General features: G+C 38.7%; 1 protein-coding gene and 1 pseudogene across 12 annotated transcripts in view; both read right to left on the minus strand.

Moving 5' to 3' along the window:
* Positions 1–16,451, minus strand: part of RBMS3 (RNA binding motif single stranded interacting protein 3) — a 712,557-nt gene that overhangs the window by 659,319 nt on the left and 36,787 nt on the right. The window lies entirely within an intron of this gene.
* Positions 7,262–7,357, minus strand: LOC116580993 (annotated as a pseudogene).

Genomic DNA, 16,451 nt, shown 5'->3' on the forward strand with positions numbered 1-16,451 from the left:
CATAACAGGAATGGGGGAAAAGCCAGGCAAGAGTAGTTTTTCTAGTGGAGTGCTACAGAGGGTAGCTTCAGTTTGATCCCACTGGGGAACTACAGGCTGCAAGTTGCATGTTAGAGTTTATCCCAGCCTAAGGCAAAGACGCTGGGCTTTGCAACACACCAGAGCAGGCATGAACTCTTCGGCACCTCAGCACTCCAGCAGCCCAAGAACAAGCCTCTGAAGAAAGTCCCAAGCTCTTCGCCAGCACAAGCAGAGCACCCAGCGGCTGCGAATGTGAGCTCAGAAACGGTCAAAGAAAGTCAAGGAGGTAACAGTGCCAAAAGTGAGTAGCACACAGATTGATGAAAAGCGGGCGAGGATATTCCTTACCTAACCGCCATACCTCTCTTTTGCAGGGAGATCAATTCTTGGACCACACCCTCCTAGGACAGATCCGGCCAATGGCCCTGTCCCCGCACTCGCAAAAACATGCCAAGACAGCCCCCAAATCAGTGCATTCATCTAATGCTACAATTAGAGCACGTAGGAAGGGAAGAACACTACTGGCTGTGAAATTCATATGTCTGCAAAGCAATTTCATCCCAGTGGCACAAGCAATTCAATCACCACCCCGGTGCTGCAGATTTAATAGCTTAATTTTCTATGGACTGACAACGTCCATCCTAACAAGCCCCTTGCGGAATGCCTCAGGACAAGGCTGCGCAACACATCATTTGGTGCTGTGTGCTTACCTAATTATTCCTCTTCTAGAAGCATTTCACGGGGTGGGCACGGAAGAATGAGTTAGCAGGGGGAACTTAGGCACTGTTTCAATATTTAGAGAACATAAGGTATTATTATAGGATTAATAAGAAAGGCTAGTTCAGCAATAGGGAAGGCTGCCAAGGGAGGGTAGAGAATTGCTATCACTGGAGATAATGAAGGCTGAGAATAGATACCCACCCAGAATGGATTTTATAGACAATAAAAATCCATCCCACTATTCTAGAACAGGGGACGCACTCTGTGCTTCACTGTAGGACTCTTCCAGCCCAAATGATTTCATATATTAGCTAGATCAGTTTAGCTTAAAATATTAGTTATTAAGTATTACTATTCCGAAGTGTATCCAGTACAGGGGTGGCTGAGTGACAGCCGTCACTGGAATTATAAACCACACTAGCACCTGTAAACAAACGCCCACTCTGAAAACAGGACAATGAGAATCCAGGAAGGCAGATTTGTCCAGTAGAGAAATGGGAACCAAAATACCACATAGCTGTGTACTTGAACGTCAGCTATACCGGACCCGAATAAGCAACAGTCATACGTGTTCTGATGGTTCACACACTGCTTGATGGGTATGGTGTGGAGACGTTGAGTGCTGAATGCCTGGTCTGCTCTGATGGTCGTGTCTAGAGACATCATCGAGGATGATGTGAGTTTCTGAACTATCAGAATAGCTGCCCAGGGTGGGTCATTCTAGAGGTGGGAGGAACGAATACACTTTTAAAGCATCCTGGGAATGTGACAAGGAGTTCCGATTTTCCAGATCCAATCACGGTTCCTTAAGGTCAGAACAAAATTTTTTAACATTTCCATGACAAAGTAGAGGACCAGCTCATCAGTCTGATGCTGGATCTGTGGTTCATGAGGCCTTATGCCTGCTCAAGGAATGGCACACAAAAACACTTAATTTTCTTTGAATTAGTGAATGGAGACAATGATAAATCTGTCTAGTCAACACAGTCCAGTGGCCTCTGGAGATACGCAGGGCGGAGGTAAGAGATTTCTCTAAACTTTGCCCAGTTTTATATGATGCTATTTTATGAATCAATTCTTAATACATTATTTCTTTTGGTTTCTTTTTTCTTTCTTTTCATTTAATTCTAAGTCCTTTAATAAACCCTCTTGCTGGGGAACTAATTTGTGGCTTTCACTGCATAGACATGGGTCACATATTGACTCTAGAATTTGCCATGATTTTCAAATTTTATATTCTAATATTAGAGCAACACCATAAATTACTGGGACCTCTTAACCACCTGTCCTTCCAAATTTCAGTTATACCATGAGCTCTGGAGAATTGTATGTACATCTTAAAGCCCATATGCTTGCACTTGTACATGGTTCATGAAGATGTGGTTTCATGGTCCTGAAGCCAGAAAGGGTTCTCTTCAAAAACCTAGAGAAGTTTTAATTGAATTATAAACAGAATATATATATATATATATATATATATATATATATATATATATATATATAAAATACGTTGTGGAATTAGAAACCCAAAACACCTATGTTACCTATATAATGGCAGGGAATAATTTTCTTTTCAGAATAATGTAATAATACTGATCTGAATTTCAGAAAATTGATAAAATCACAAACCTAGTATACATTTAATAAAGGTACCCAGAATGCTAAACTTTAGCCAAAAATGAGTATTTTGAGATCTGAATGGTCTTATATTTTTAAAAAACATTTACTCAGTGTCTATGATGTACAAAATACTATATTAGGAACTAATGATATAGTAGTGAATTGAAGACTATCCTCAGCTTGAAAGTGGGGCTTTTATATTAGTGAGGGATGAAGACTGATCAAATAATCCTGTAAGGAAATGTGAACTTGACATTGTGACAAGGAAGCAGTGCTTTGAGCGCCTACTCAGGAGTATCTGGCCCAGGTACGGAGGTCAGGGGAGGCTTGTATGAAGAACGGAGGGCTGAACTGAGATGAGAATGACAAACAGAAGCTCACGAAGTGAAGAAAGAAGAAGAACTTTTGAGGCCATGGGGCTACCAACAAACTTAACCTAGAGGCTGGGAGAAATAGGGACACATTCCAGAGTTCTTAAGTCATTAACTGTGGTTATGTGATCTGTGGAAAGCAACAGATCAATGCTGATTCTGGGATGAAGAATTGGGTGGTAGGGAATGGTGGAATTTAAAAGGAATCGTGGAATACTGTATGTACATTTTGTTTAACCTGGTAAGTGTTATTTTTTCATTTCAGCTTGTACACATTTATGATGAACAGACACCTAGCACTTCTAACAAATAATCACCCCTTCATCGTTCTTAAAGACTTTTCATTTCAACCTTCAGTCGTGCCCATTGTCACATCCTCCTCATTTCAATGGAAAATTTGCTCATTTTTTAAGTCTAACAGACAATAGCCAAAGATTGTATAGTATGGCGAAGCCATGTGAATGTGCTATATTGTTTGCATGGAGGGGAACTCTGAAAAGAGTTGAGGGGCGTTACACTGTATGGAGCCATTAGCAAGACACACTGATGTTATGAGAGACTAAACCAGAGTAGGCCCCTTTAAGTTAGCACACTGCTAAATGATGCCATTTTCTTCTCTTCTTTGGTCATGAATAATCATTTATTGATAAAGGAAGAAGGAAAACACCCAACAACTAAGATGCAGGGACTTATATTGCATTCTCTTATCCTCTAAAAAGCACTCCCTATGACCTGGCAATTGTACTACTGAGCATTTACCCCAAAGATACAGATGTAGTGAAAAAAAGGGCCATATGCACCTCAATGTTCATAGCAGCAATGGCTACAGTACAGTCGCCAAAATCTGGAAAGAGCTGAGATGCCCTTTAACAGATGAATGGATAAAGAAGATGTGGTTGGTTCATACACACAATGGAATATCACTCAGCCATCAGAAAGGATGAATACCCAACTTCTGCATCAACATGGATGGGACCGGAAGAGATTGTGCTGAGTGAAATAAGTCAAGCAGAGAGAGCCAATTACCATGTGGTTTCACTTACTTGTGGAGCATAAGGAATAGCATGGAGACCATTAAGAGAAGGAAGGGAAAAATGAAGGGGGGGGAAATCAGAGGGGGAGATGAACCATGAGAGATGATGGATTCTGGGAATCAAACTGAGGGTTTCAGAGGGGAGAGGGCTGGGGGATGAGTGACCCCAGTGATGGGTATCAAGGAGGGCACGGATAGCATGGAGCACTGGTTATTACACATAAACAATGAATATGGAACATTGCATCAAAAATTAATGATGTACTCTATGATGACTAGCATAACATAATAAAAAATAATAATTAAAAAAGGAAAAATATCTTAAAATCGACAACAAAAAATAAATATATAAAAAGCACTCCGAAGTGATGAATAGTGGTTTTTTGGTGCTAATTGCTTCTGCTTCTCTGGAGAACCCTGGCTAATACAGGATGATTTCACTCAGGAGTAACATGATCCAAACTGCCTTGTACAAAGATAAATTTGGTGTCAATGAGGATGTTAGACCCAAAAGGAAAGTCTGGAATTCAGAGAGACTTCTCAGAAGAATACTATAATCCCAGTAGTACATTATGAAGGCTTAATCTACAGCTGTTGCAAAGCTAATGAAGTTTGGATGGAAAAGTAATTCAGAAATATAACTGTCACACCTCATAGTACTGCCCAGGTAGCCCAGTTAAATGAATAAAAGCAAACTCCACAGGTTTCAAGAGCACAGAAGAGAAATGTAATAATACTTTAAGGACATAAGAGCTCAGGCAAACTGGTAACGGAGTTTTGATACCTTAATTAAGGTAAACATTCTATTAAAATATATGCAATTGCCAATATTCAAGGGTTTTGTTGCTGTTGTTATGTTCTTGATAATGATAATGATAATTTTATGTAGTTCAAACCATAAGCAACTAATATGTGAGAAGGACACCCATGATTTGGACCAATATACCAAGTTGTGTGAATTCTTTGTACTTTTTTTTTTTTTAAAGATTTTATTTATTTATTTGACAGAGAGAAATCACAAGTAGATGGAGAGGCAGGCAGAGAGAGAGAGAGAGAGGGAAGCAGGCTCCCTGCCGAGCAGAGAGCCCGATGTGGGACTCGATCCCAGGACCCTGAGATCATGACCTGAGCCGAAGGCAGCGGCTTAACCCACTGAGCCACCCAAGCGCCCTCTTTGTACTTTTTTTAACACTTAATGTGTCAGTAGTTTTCTCTCACCTGAACCTTACTTTGACTTTTTTTTTTAAAGATTTTATTTATTTATTTGATAGAGATCACAAGTAGGCAGAGCAGCAGGCGAGAGAGAGAGGAAGGGAAGCAGGTTCCCCGGCTGAGCAGAGAGCCGGATGCGGGGCTCGATCCCAGGACCCTGAGATCATGACCTGAGCCGAAGGCAGAGGTTTTAACCCACTGAGCCACCCAGGTGCCCCTTTGACTTTTGACGATGATATTACTATATTTAACTTTTTGAGGAATACATTAACACGTTTTTAAATAAATACAAAAAGGAATGGCAATGAAATCTCTTCTTACTATTCCTCAGCTCACCCACCCCCGACACCCATGAGTACCTTCCTGAGCCTCCTATACAAATCTCTTTGTGTGTTTACTAGTTACAATAAACAAGCAAAAAATTAGATCTTATTCACCCCCTCCATACAAACACCACTTTTTTTTTTCCACAAAAGGAAATATAAAGTACAAATTGTTCTGCACTTTGCTTTTTTCCACCTAACAAAATGTCTTGGAGATGTTTCCAAATTAATACACAGAGTACTTCCCAATTATTGTCTGTAGCTGCATAGTGTTCCATTATACGGACAGGCCATAGTTTATTCAATATGTCCCTACGATGAACATTTGAGTTGCTCACAAAATGCTGTTATTAAAAACAATGCTGTAATCCATAATTATGGGCACATGTGTGCAAGGGATCTAGAGGTGTGGCATACATCCTCATAACTTGGGGTCTACTTTTCATAACAGAAAAGAAATGAAAGTAGAAGAAAAATAATAACAGATTTTTTTTAAAAAAAGGAAAGAAAAAGAAGAAAATAATGGAATAAAGGCAGGCAGACTAGGACAGGGGAAAAGAAGGAAGGAATACGAAAAAGAGGAAAAGAAAAGGAGAAAAAAATTAAGAGAGGGAAAAGCTCTTGACCTCTGGGAGATGGTGTGAGGGAAGTGATTAAACCGTAGTTCAGGGGTGCAGGGCGTCAGGAAAGGGCACATGGGAATCACAGGGAGCTTTATCAATGCTGGCAGATCATAACAAGGAAGTGACTCTTCCTGTCCAAATAATCCTACCCACTACAGCGACACACGAGAGAGAAGTTTCGAGGCTAAAAATACAGCACACGGAGGCAGACATCTCTGAACAGAGCCCAGGACATGGCCATTCCAGGTTATCTAGCGAATGAGTCACAGAGGGAAGCCACACGTTTTGAAAAAGAATCAACTATGTATAAAGACCTGGTGCTTGAGGGAGACGTAAACCTTATCAGTCAAAACCGTGCATCATCTGTAAATAGTTATAAGGCCTTAACTATAAGAAGCTTAGAAGAGCCCTGCAAATTGAAAAGAGACAGACACGGGATCCAAGAAGGAAAGAAGAATCCAGACCAGACTAGAATGCTGTGCCTCCCTGCCCTGCCACAGTGACTAATGGTTCCAACTGGGTCCCTCCTGAGGAAAATGAAAGGTTGAACTCAGTGTTCATGACTTACTTCTAATGTGCACTTAAGTCCACCACATAGTAAAGTCTATGTTATTCCCACTCTAGTGAGCTTTTTTGTCCTCTTAATAAAGTCCAGAGTTAAAAATAAAAACAAAAATTTAGAAAGAAAAATCTCTGAGTCTTGTGAAAGTGATTTAACTTGCAGTGAATTTATTCCCACGTTGGGTGGGCGAATCCAAGGAAACGGGCCCCATTTCAGAGCCCTGTTTGAACAAGGGTAATACCTGACTGGGTGTGTCTGTTTACTGGCTTCACCAGTGTTTTCCAAAAACGCCTACAACTGCATAATGTCTGAAAAAACTTCTTTTATACCTGAAATTGTTGCTATGCTTAAATGCAAGTCATGGGGGAAATGATAAAAAAGGGTGTGAATCATTATTCAAAGATATTAAGTAGGGGACACCTGGGTGGCTCAGATGGTTAAGCCACTGTCTTTGGCTCAGGTCGTGATCCCAGGGTCCTGGGATCGAGTCCCACATCAGGCTCCTTGCTCAACAGGGAGCCAGCTTCTCTCTCCGCCTCTGCCTGCTACTCTGCCTGCTTGTGCATGCTTTCTCTCTCTCTCTCTCTCTCTCTGACAAATAAATAAATAAATAAAATCTTTAAAAAAAAAGATATTAAATAGGTGATTTTAAAATATTTTATCTAGAACTTATCTACCTAAGAATGGGCATGCATTTCAGAAGAGAAGGAGGAAGAAAAGAGCCAAGAACACAATAAATATGTTACTAATGGCCTCTGACTTTGTTTCTTTCGACCATTAATTTTACCCAACATACTGGAGCTAAAATGCATTTTAGATCATGTAAAGATCAGTTAATACACTTGATCTTAGCCAAAAGGCCGAGAAGTGTTTAGGTCACATAAAGATCAGGATAATGTAAATAATGTAGAGACTGAAATCATAGTATTTCCTACCTTCCACTTACCCTAGTCACAAGTTGAAAGTTACCAACACTGCTCTGTCCCCAAATCCAAAAGATTAAAGGAAAAATATGAGCTAGTGGACAGCTTTGGTTTTTGGTTTGTTTTTATTTTTTTTAATCTGGTAATTAGAGATAACTGCAATTATTATAAATTGTACCGTGTTATGTGCTCCTGTGACAAAAATCAACTTTGTATGAGGAAAAGAGACTGAACCGTATCTCCATTTTTATTTAGAAAAAATAATCTGGATATAAACGAGACTTCTATCCTCATGACAATCACTGATGGTTGTAGGACATCTGATATTAAGGCAGCATCCTCGCAAATGGAGATTTTATAAGTGACATTCTGTCCAAGCCTCATTCTTTCTTGACTTCCTCGTCGACATTAACAGCACCAACTTCTTCTCAGTTCCAAAGGATGAGGCTAGAATAGGATGTTCTCCATGTCGATGCCAAGTCCAGCTCTTGGCACAACGTATACACTTCAGCAAGAAGCATCAAAAACATAATCTTCAAACAATGGACTTCTCCAGAGTTCTAAGCATCCCCACAAATTTCCTACGCTATTCCTTTAATGGCAAAGGGGTGCTACTGTATTAAAGTAAGTAGCTAAAGAACTTATGGCAATCATTTATATAAGGTTCACAGAAATTAACTCCAAGGAGCTATCTACAAACCCTTAGCATACAGTGGGGTTTCCTTACATGACATATTTCCTTAAAGAGAAAAACCAGTAGCTAGACTGCGGTCATTGTGTCCTCCACATACGAAAAATCATTAGCACGGCAACCTATCTAAACTAGGTAGTTTAAGAGAATTGTATACAGTCAAGAATAGCAAGGCTAAGATTTTCTATTCAATAAAGTGGATTCCTTCTACTCACCAGGTCTATCTGAATGTTAAAGAATTAACTTTCTAATCATGTCTATGACATGTGGAGACTTAAATTAGGTGATAAAGGTTCTAGAATGTTACTGCTTTTTAAAGGATCCAAAGTGATTATACTTAATTAGAATTCATATATTCTTATGTAAATAAAGAAAAACTTCTGAGCAAATTAAAAGCAAAGAAATAGAAAACAATTTTCACTAGATTAGAAACTTTTTAACTTTTTAACTTCTCATCTCCTTAGTGCTTTGTATGATATCTGGTTCTTGGTGCAAATACAGTAAATGCTGGTTGACCCCAAAAATGAAAGAGGTAAGGAAGAAAAGTAAAGGAAGGAGGAAAAAAAGAAAAGAAGAGAAAAGAACTTTTCACAGGGGAGGCGTCCCATGGAAAATTCTAGAAAACTCTAACCATAGTGCCTGGAGATACCACTGTTAATTATCTTACCACTTATTCATCATGTGTTCCTGGGCCCTCTTTGTCATTATAGCTAATATTGGAGCCTTTTATAATGTCTGATTTCTAAACATCAATAAAATGCAAATAAAACAACATATTAAGCAGTTTTTCTTCTTAAAAGGAAAACGCTTAGAACCATTAAGCACTACTGAATAAAGGGGCATAGCAGTCAGAAGAGAAGGGACAAATGATAGGCTCCAGGGATTGTAACCCGAAGCTGAACACCTCTAGCCAGCTTGGTGGCTTTGACCTTCATAAATGTATAAATGGCTTTCATTTTGAATCATGTAACTGATTATTTGTATCCGCGATGGACTGCTATTTAAAAGGCAGGATGCATATGGAGCACTGATGTTGCAATAAAATTTGCCTTCATTTTACATAATACATCAAGATGACTCTAGCATTTCACAGTCAACCGTAAGAAGGAAAAAAATGCATGTAGACATATTTCCAATTTGCGTCTTTACTTACAAGGGATAAAAAGCTGTACACACCAGCAACACGTAACAAGTAGAGAAAGCTCACAACCCAGAAGTCATACCTTATTTCACCACTTGGAAACAACTTCTGAAAATTATAAAATCCAGCCACACAAAATGCACCATAATCCGAAATCTTCCTGTGGTCACATTATCATCACACTTTTATCATCACACTTTTTCCCCATATACATTTGTCAAAATTTTAACTTTGAGGTAAACGACAGGGTTTATCATTTGTTAAGGGGGAAACAGTAAAAATCTCTCTTGTTATTTTATTTTATTATACACCAGATAATAATGTAAAATAATTACTTTTTAATTCCTAAGGAAGTTCTGAGGATCATATATTTCAATGAAAGGGGCTACCATATCATAAAAATTTGGGGACCATTTGTCTGATACAGTAAAATGCTTAATGGCAAAGGAAGTATTTGAAGTCTATTTAGGTTGTAAATGAAGGAAAAGCTCTAGGGAATTCTGTCTTCAGATTCGTCCCCATGACATGTATAGAAGATCATTTGGTACCAGAACTGGGTAGTCTTTTAAATCTTAACTCAATCTATTCCTCAAAACTTCCTGGTACCGTATCTCAGAAGACAAAGCTCAAAGACTTTCCCGAGATCTTGGAAATAAAAACACTGGAGACAAGATCCATATTCTATCCTCTCTGACTTCGAAGTCTATTCTTTTCAGTATGCCACATTCTATTTACTTCACCTTTCTGTGAAAGAGTATTTTAATCTGGCATTTCAGTATCTCTTAGTAGCTTTCCCTTAAAAAAAAAAAACTGCATTTATTCAAACTCTTAATTCATAACTAAAAACAATATCCTTTCTCCAATGCATTTCCGACAACTCCAAGTTGCCTGAATAGCAAAGCCATGACATTGCTAGTAAGTAGCTAACGTAAAATAGAAAATCAACCTGCTTCATTTTCTATTTTATGTTATTCTTTTAAAAATATTTCTCTTTAAATGAATAAAATTCCCTCTGATTATTTTTTCCAGGGATTAAGCATCTCCAACTGATGCATGGTCTATCTGCAAAATTTTCTCTGTAACAGCATAAATGCCTCTATTTATACGCCTTAGAATGTTTCTAAGATGGAAGATTATCCAGTTTATTAAACAATGAATGGCTTCTTTCACCTTTGGAGAGAATTTTTTTTTTTTCCCCATGAAATTCACTGAGACCATTTGCAAGGAGTTTGGTTCCTAAGAGTTAAAATAAAACCAGGCATTCTGAACCTTTCAGAGAATTCAATTTATAAAATCTCGTATTTTGAGGACGCCTGGGTGGCTCAGTTGGTTGGACGACTGCTTTCGGCTCAGGTCATGATCCTAGAGTCCCGGGATCGAGTCCCACATCGGGCTCCCAGCTCCATGGGGAGTCTGCTTCTCCCTCTGACCTTCTCCTCACTCATGCTCTCTCTCACTGCCTCTCTCTCAAATAAATAAATAAAATCTTAAAAAGAAAAAAATCTCCTATTTTAGAACTTCTGCTCCTTCCCATCCAGTCAATTGTAGTCTCATCAAAAAGTAACCCAGCATCTTGTGCAAAGGTGATCTAGATAGATGCCTGGCAGTCTCCCATGAGGAAGAACAATCCATGGACTTAGAGGAAAGGTCTTGATGAAATAAGTCAGTTCTTCTTTTTACAGAGTGGGGACAGAAAGTTCAGAAAGCTCAGAAAGGCTGACAGACTTGAGTATGATCTCTAAGACTGTTCTGGTCAGTACCAGGTTTAAAGCCTGAAATATGAGGCTCTAGAATCTCAAAACAGATTTTTTTTTTTAATTTTTTTTATTTTTACCATGGGCTTGCCAGAATATTAGTGCAGTGAAGTGAAGCGGACAGGGTTTTATGGGGAGAGGGCGTTAACTGGCCAAGTTATCACCTCCTCTACCTCCCTGACAGCATCTCTGTCTCTTTTCTTACAGAGTGCAACTAGTTTAAGTCAAAGGAAAGTTGAGCATAAGAACTAGTAAGCAGGGCTGAGCAGCCTCCCAGAACTCAAGAGGGGAAATATGACTCAAATGAGACCAAGAAGATATTCTCTTAGTGGTCAGTATATGAATTCCATTAAGGGAGAGAGGTCTGCCTTTCCCCAAACCCCATGGAAGATCTTTCCCCAAACCCCATGGAATGCCCCCAGCGAAGCAAGGGAAGGGTTTTGTGACTGTGTATCACAGAGTCAACATGATGCCCGAATGTTAGGGACGGGCAGGGAGAATCCTCCCATAACCTACACGCCTTTGTTCCAAATTATGGTGTCATATGCTCAGTTTAGCTTCTCAAACTTTTGGGATCTAGCCTCTGGCTTTACCCTTAACTTCCATACCTACCACCTACCCCTTAGCTCCCTTCAAGTCATGCTGAAATATTTGTCATGACTCAAATACCTGCTGCTGGTTCATGTCTCCTTGACTTTTTACAGGTTACAGTGCTGTCTCATTGCTTCTTGAACTAGCAATCCCACTTGTTCTTCAAAATTCAGTCTAAATATGGGTTCCTCCAGGGGATTTTCCCTGAATCTGATTTTTGATGCCCTTATGCTCTCCCAGCATTCTGTTCATGCTTCTATTATAGCTCTGATAAAAATGTAATGTAATCATTGATTTGCATATTTATTACTTACTATAAGCCTCTGGAGGTTTGGGATCTTGTCTCACTCAACTTTGTATCCCTGGCACGTAGCACACTATCTAGCCCACAGTTCACACCAGATAAATGATAAATGTGTGAATGAATTAATGAAATGCCAAAAGACAGAATTTATCCCAAGACTGCCTACACTGGTTGTGACTTTGGGCAGATCAAAACTCTATCTGATCACCCAAATGTAATCGCTCAGAAGTAATTGTTAATCAGTGTCAGGGGACAAAATATTTTATGGAAAGGAGCTCTTGGATTTGATGAGTTAAAACAATGAGGACTTTGCAGTTTGAGGGCTTTGAAAAAAGTGAGATATCAGCCTGCTGATACATAAGGCCATCCACTTTTCTAATGCAGTATATGTGTCCCTTTCTTTTCTTTTTTTTTTTAAGATTTTATTTATTTACTTGACAGACAGAGATCACAAGTAAGCAGAGAGGCAGGCAGAGAGAGAGGAGGAAGCAGGCTCCCCGCTGAGCAGAAAACCCCATGTGGGGCTCTATCCCAGGACCCTGGGATCATGACCTAAACCGAAGGCAGAGGTTTAACCCACTGAGACACCCAGGCACCCCGTATGTGTCCCTTTCTCTATTACTAATGCTTACAGTACTCGGGGCAGGACCTGTGGCACCTTTATGTGATGTCATTTCAACTTGCACCTGATGCCCAAGTGAACTCAGCTCCAATATTCCTAGTTCACAAGATTCCTGACCACCTATTTTATAAACCTAAGAAAAAATTAACTCAATTAAGCCATGAGTGATGATTTTAAGCTGGGTACCGCATAAAATATAAATTTTTCTTTGAAACATAGTAAAGATACCAAATTATTATGAAGGCCACAAATGCCTGGTTTTTCTAGTTGGATTGACAGGAACAGAAGAAAAAACAGGAAATTAATACCAAAGACATTCAGGACAATAGAAAAGTGTTTAACAGGATCCCACATGGGGTAATTTGATCTCTCCCATTATTATCTTGTATGAACCTACAAATCAGAACAGGAAAAGGAATTCCTGAAAAAAAAATTAACTAAGATGAAATTAGATATTGCATTCATCACCGAAATTCAACTACAAAGAGGTTAAAGCTGCCCTGTAAACTCCAGATAAAAAGCTCATAACTCATTTCCACTGGAGGGTAATAAGACAAGCTGTTCTTTCCATGAGTGGATGGAACAAGTGTAGTCTTGTAGGAAGAAAACTGAAGGTGAGTAAAACATTCTTCTGCTACCTCTAGCAGAAGTAGTTTAAGTGATGTGACACCACTGTATTCTTTGACCTTTTATAGTAAGTAGGGAGAAGTAGTCCTTCCCACACATCTTCAGATTGCAAATATATAATCCCTTTCACATTGTATAATGTGTTACATTTCTTAATTATTTTGTCTAGTTACGTTTATTTTCATGTATCTCTGTGGTATTTTAGATATATTCTTTTCTTTTCTTTGCAAATAATAATAGCTTATATATGTTTCGCTTCTGTGGCTTCTGAATGGTTGCAAATTCATTATACATTCCTTAGCCTGTCACGCTAAGGATAGATTGAGACTTTCACTATAGATAAGTTAAAGCTCCTAGGTTCAGATAAAGACTAAAACCAGAGAAAGAGACCAAACAAAACTCATCACGCTATTACAGATCTACTAAAGATTATCACATTCAGGGCACATAATGAAATATAAGGGTAAAAAAAAGTTCAAGTTTCTTTCATCAGATTGTGCTTGCTTTCTGAATATATCATTCTTCAGATCTATCATAGCTTAGTTTTGTTAGCCGAAAACAAATTAGCAACTTATGTAAACCTTATAAACAAGAATTAACTTCACAGTACTCAAACTGGATAGGCTTTCTTTCAGACCTATCATATTCTGATCTAAGACTTTTTAGTATTCGACTGAGTTTCTTCTAAACTCTTTAACTCTAAAAAAAACATTTTGGGGGAAAAAAGTGAACTTTAAAGAATAAACTAAATCTGGTGCATGAGTAAGGGAATGATAAAACTATAAAACTATACACCAAATTAGCCTTTGACAAATTTTATTTTGATATGTCAATATATCCAGTATCTATTATTTATATTAGGATCACTAAAATTTCTACCAGTGAGTAATAATGGTATTAATATATTTCACTCATGCAACATATGTCTCTTGAGTGTATAGGAATTAAAGTTTAAGCAACACCAGCCACTTATGCAAGCTTCATTTCCAAGAAGCAGATAGTTCAGAATAGAAAATTTCAGAAGTTCACAATAACTATTAAATAGCAGAACTCAGAATACAGTGGCTAGTAAAATGCAGTCCAGGGGCTGGCTACCTATTTTTATAAATGTCGTTTTATCAGGCTACACCTGTGGCCTTTGGGTAGGCATTATTTATGGCTTTTTTTACATTACAAGAGCAGAGCTGAGTGCAGTGGGAAGTCTATAACCATTAAATCCAAAGTTTTAACTAGTCCTTTACAGAAAAGTTGCCCCCTGGTGAAGGTGATAATAAGGACCACAACAAGTTCAGACAAAAGGACAAGACAGTGCATAAAAGGATTACCTCCTTCTTTACCAGGGAGGTATCATTTGATATGAGCCTTGAATTAGGGGTGAGGATTTTGAACTACCGAATCACTGCAGGTAGCAATCTCAGTAAAAAAGAGTCAGCTGAAAGTCGTACACAAGATATATAGTTAAAATATCAATATATTGTTGTACAGTTTGGTTAGATGAGGAGATACAGGTAGTAAAATCCAAACGGAAGTCATATTTCTGTATCCGGCTTGTTCACACCAGCACAGACATACCAGGTGTTAATGGCTAAAGTCAGTAGTCATGACACCTTTTCTGAGGGGCGGTCGCCTGTTCTTAAATAGTGTGAATACCACTCCTGGTTCTACATATCAAAACCTATAAGACCCAGCAAACACAGTATTCAAAGGAAAATCTACAGTGTAAAATCAATGTATGATAAATAATAACACAAAAGATATAGCGTTCTGCTCAATAAGCCAGAAAAAGAACATCAAAACAAACCCAAAGGACCGACATACAATGTAGGAAAGTAAACTGACAGAAGTTTATCAGTGATGGCGGCAGAGGCAGAGGAAGGGGAGCACATTCATGCTGATCTGTAGAAATGTAAGTGTCCCTTGGACTCAGCGATTCTACTCCCCAAATTTGACTCCATGGACATGCTCCTACACATGAAGCAAAATATATTGACCAGTGTATTCACTGCAATGTTTGTATAATCAAAATTGGAAACAAACTTTCTGTTCACTAAGTTTAGTGCCTAATGATACCTCATGATTCTCATACACTATAAAGTTGAGAAAATACTTACATAGATCCACAAGCTCTTACAAAAAAAAAAAAAAAAAGATACTGATATTTGGTAGAGAAAGTAAGTTATTGAGCGATATCTATAGTCTTTCCACAATTTTCTTAAAAATTACGCTTTTGGGACACCTGGGTGGCTCAGTTGATTAAGCGTCTGATTCTCGATTTTGGCTCAGGTCATAGTCTCATGGTCTTGAGTTCAGGCCCTGCATCAGGGCTAGGTATAGAGCCTGCCTGGGATTCTCTCTCTCTCTACCTCTGCGCCTCTTACCCCCTGCTCACATTTTCTCTCTCTCTTACAAAAGAAAAATTTTTGTATACACACACACCGTTTGGGAGACCTAGGTGGTTCAATCAGTTAAGCATCAGACTATTGGTTTTGGCTCAGGTCATAAGCTCAAACCCTAAATGGAGCTCCACTCAGCGTGGGATCTGCTTGTCCCTCCTCCTTCTCCTCTGCCCCTCCCCCTGCTCTCTCTCAAACAAATAAATATTTTTTTTTAGAAGATTTTATTTATTTATTTGACAGACAGAGATCACAAGTAGGCAGAGAGGCAGGCAGAGAGAGAGAGAGAGAGAAAGAGGGAAGCAGGCTTCCTGCGGAGCAGAGAGCCCGATGCGGGGCTCAATCCCAGGACCCTGAGATCATGACCCAAGCCGAAGACAGCAGCCCAAACCACTGAGCCACCCAGGCGCCCCACAAATAAATATTTTTTTAAATTACATTTTTATATATATGAGTAACTAAATGTGTGTGTGTGTGTATGTGTGTGTGCATATGAAAGGGAGAAAGAAATATGATGATGAAGTTTAAAAGTATATAACAAAGTGTTAAGAATGGTTGACAATAAACAACTCAAAACAATAAAAGCAATCTTGAATGAAAAAAACAAAGCTGGAGGCATCACAGTACCTTATTTCAAAAATATACTGCAAAGCTATAGTAACCAAAGCACCATTGTTCTGTCATAAAAGCAGACATATAGACGGATGGCACAAAATTGAAAACCCAGAAATAAATTTACCCATTTATGGTCAACTGATCTTTGACAAAAGTGCCCAGAACACACAATGGAGAAAGGACAGTCTCTTCAATAAATGGTGCTAGGGAAAATGGAAAATAGATCTTTACATCTCACAAGATATACACAAATCAAAAATGGACTGAAAACTGAAATTTAAGATCTGAAAATTATAATGCTACTA

This window comes from Mustela erminea, chromosome 1 (genome assembly GCF_009829155.1).
Source record: "Mustela erminea isolate mMusErm1 chromosome 1, mMusErm1.Pri, whole genome shotgun sequence".
Taxonomy (NCBI): domain Eukaryota; kingdom Metazoa; phylum Chordata; class Mammalia; order Carnivora; family Mustelidae; genus Mustela; species Mustela erminea.